The following is a 3,215-nucleotide window of genomic DNA, read 5'->3' on the forward strand; positions in this document are numbered from 1 at the left end:
TTTTATCGCGATTTTAATGAGCCTTTGATAAGGCTCGATTAAGGCTTAATTGTTTTTTAATGGGAGTTTTTTATCAAATTTATTTCATGGTTCCTAAGTTGTAGCGCACGGATTTGACTTCGGTAAAGTTATTTAAAGCTGCTTTCTGATGTCAAAAACGACCTCCAAAAGTTTTTTAATTTTTTTAATTAATCGATTTTTTTATATATTAATTTAATTAATTAGGGGGGGTCAGAAATCGCAATTAAAATCTTAATTTTTTAAAAATATTTAAAAATATACGTGTTGGTCATATTCACCCTACTTTAAACCCTTGTCCTCCTGAGACGTATGAGAATGTCCCGGGAAATCCAACTCCAGCTGTGTTCAAGGTCATTCAGCTGTGTAAACAATGACTCATGGGTGTTAAATTTCACAGAAAGGCGAGACAAATGAAAATAAAATTTGAAGCTTTTTCTTCAAAATTAACGCATTTCTTTCATTTATTTCAGTTTTAAGTATTTTTTATGCTTAATTACATCATAATTAAAAACAGGTGGGTGTTAAGGGGTTCTTGTTCTTGTCTTTGGCTGATTTATATTTAATGACGAAATTTGCATAATAATTTGAACAGCCAATTGAATGCTATCAAAATTAATTCTTCTCTCTAAATGTAGACAATGTTATACTTTAACTACTTGTCACTGCAATTATATCCAGTATTGATACAAGCAAAATTGAGTTAGAAGGACAATTTTTTGTTTTTTTACCAATGTCACCAAAAGTTGCAAAAGTTTTTAATAGAGAATACAATTAAATTAATAAAATTTATTTGAGAAACATTACCCTTTTTGTTTGGATGGTAATTCTAATCTAAATACTGAAGTATCATTTACAACTTTCTTGAAAGCCTAAATAGAGTAAATAAATAAATAAAATTTCATATAAATAGTCATTTAAACAGCAACATTCAATAATATATATATATATATATATATATTATCTATTTTATGTATACTACTACTAATTACTAATGTATAGTATATGCTTTAAATAACAGAAAATTTATATACAGTCAAACAGAAATTTAGTGCCACCACTTATTCATCATTAAATATACAGTAGAACCTCGATTATCCGGACCTCTATTATCCGGATTTTCGATTATCCGGATTGTTCAAAATAAACAAAAATTTTATGAGTTTGCTGATTTGCACTTGGCGAATTACGACACTGTTTACGTACGTGATGGAATGCATAACTTTTTTTGTTTCAACAACGTCTCACNTTGAGTTTTACTTAGTAGAAATGTCTAAAAAGTGTGCAAAATATGTATGGAAATACAGTATTACAGCACCACCTGTTTTGGACAACCACCTGTCTAAAAGACCACTTTTTGAAAGGAACTGCATGTGGTCACCATAGACAGGTTTTACTGTATATGAAAAATTAGATATTCTTTAAAGCCAAAGTTATCAATTGTTTAAGTGCTTATGAAAGTCTTATAGTTCTGCATCAGACAACACTGATGACCTATTCATTTTTTTAGACAAAAACTTAATGTTTGTGAGATTGATAATGTCAAATTCTTCCAAGAAAAATCTTGGAACTTTTAGAGAATTTGATTTCTCAGTTTGAAAAGTCAATTGCCTTATCAAGTAATTGACCTTTAAAAAATGAATACCCTCTCAATTTTTAAATTTTCAAAATAGAGTAAAATATTTTGAAAACTTAATTATATTAATTTCTCAATTTTATTCTTCTTTACACTCTTAGTATATCATTAATAAATAAAAATATTTTAAAAGGAACTGAATTTATTAACTTACCTGAGTAATAATATCAGCAGAAGCAATCATATCTGCTAAGCCTTGGTCAACAATATGTAGTTCTAAATCACGAAGCATAGGAGTTATTCCATCAGGAACACGATCCATCAGTTTGAACATCAGTTGTAACCCTAAATATTTGTTACTGTTATTAATAGTTACATTAATAACAATAAGTGTATAAACTAAATTTAAATTTTTTTTATTTAATAACAGAAAAATTTTTCTTAAACATTTTTAAAAATTTGTAGATTTTAAATATGCATTTGTATGACACTTTAAATACATCCAATATTAAAGTGTGATTTATGTATGATATTTTCATGTCAACATTATATTTGCATTAATATGTTACAATTTTTGAAAATTAATAAAAAAAGTTTAATACATTTAAAATAGCCATAAGCAATTTCTAAAATCATTTTAATGCAGCATTTATACAAATTGAATTAGCTATTTAAATATTAAAGATATTTAAACTTACTTTCAGTTTCATTATATTTAATCATATTAGGACATTCAGCAAGTGTAATCTCTTTAAAGGCTGTTACCAAAACATTTACACAACATTCTGTTAGCTATAAAAAAAATTTAAAATATTTTACTCTAAAGAAAATAATTATGAAAAATAAATAGAACTTACTAAAACTTAATCTGGTAAATAAATTAATAATATAAATTACTTAAACTTGACTAATGTATAATAAATATGCTTTAAAATAAGGACTTAAAATAATGTTTAAATTTTAGTGAATTTCTTCTAAATATTACAATCTTTCAACTGTACCATTTTTTGGTTTGCTTGCACTCTAAAATTGTGTGTCAGTTAATCAATGAATGAGTCAGTGAATCAGAAAATGAGCCAATGTAGCTTTATTATATTAGATACTAATTAATTATTCAAAAGGAATATATATTTTTGTATAATCAAATTCTGTGTTAACAGGAAAAAATTTTTTTGGACTCAATAGTCTTTTTTATATTAAAGTTCTATCAAGAATCTTCTAATCTTTTGATTAAAGCACCAATAAATTAAGTAGCAGTAATTTTATTTAAAATAAAATCAAACCTTATCTCGTGCTGTTAAAAACCTTGGATCATCATTAAATGCTTCTTTGACTAGCTTGCTAAATCGTATAAAAAGTTCTAACAGTTGCTCAACATATTTTTCGGAATCCTAGATAAAAAAAAAAATATATATATATATATATACACACACAATCCTGGCAAAAAGTATTTGAACATTGTTTGAAATTTACAGATTTGAGCATTCTAATTTGAATGGAAAAAACCATTAGTTTTAAGAAAAGTGTTTTCATCATTTTCTAAGTGAACAGTGATATTTTACCTGTTTTTGCTTANATTATTTCAACCAAATAATAAAATGATTGGAAAAAACTGCCACAA

General features: G+C 25.8%; 1 protein-coding gene across 1 annotated transcript in view; it reads right to left on the bottom strand.

Annotated features, from left to right (window-relative positions):
- The window catches only part of LOC111638937 (cullin-5-like), a 39,371-nt gene extending 36,375 nt beyond the window's left edge, over positions 1–2,996 (bottom strand). Inside the window, exons 1-2 of the mRNA XM_023384721.1 lie at positions 2,878–2,996; positions 826–890 (exon numbers count right to left, since the gene is read on the bottom strand). The gene's annotated coding sequence lies outside the window, so the exon portion shown is untranslated. The remainder of the gene's footprint in view (positions 1–825; positions 891–2,877) is intronic.
- Positions 2,997–3,215: the final 219 nt, after the last annotated feature.

This window comes from Centruroides sculpturatus, unplaced genomic scaffold, assembly GCF_000671375.1.
Source record: "Centruroides sculpturatus isolate CEXI.00-Female unplaced genomic scaffold, Cexi_2.0 scaffold1224, whole genome shotgun sequence".
Lineage (NCBI taxonomy): Eukaryota > Metazoa > Arthropoda > Arachnida > Scorpiones > Buthidae > Centruroides > Centruroides sculpturatus.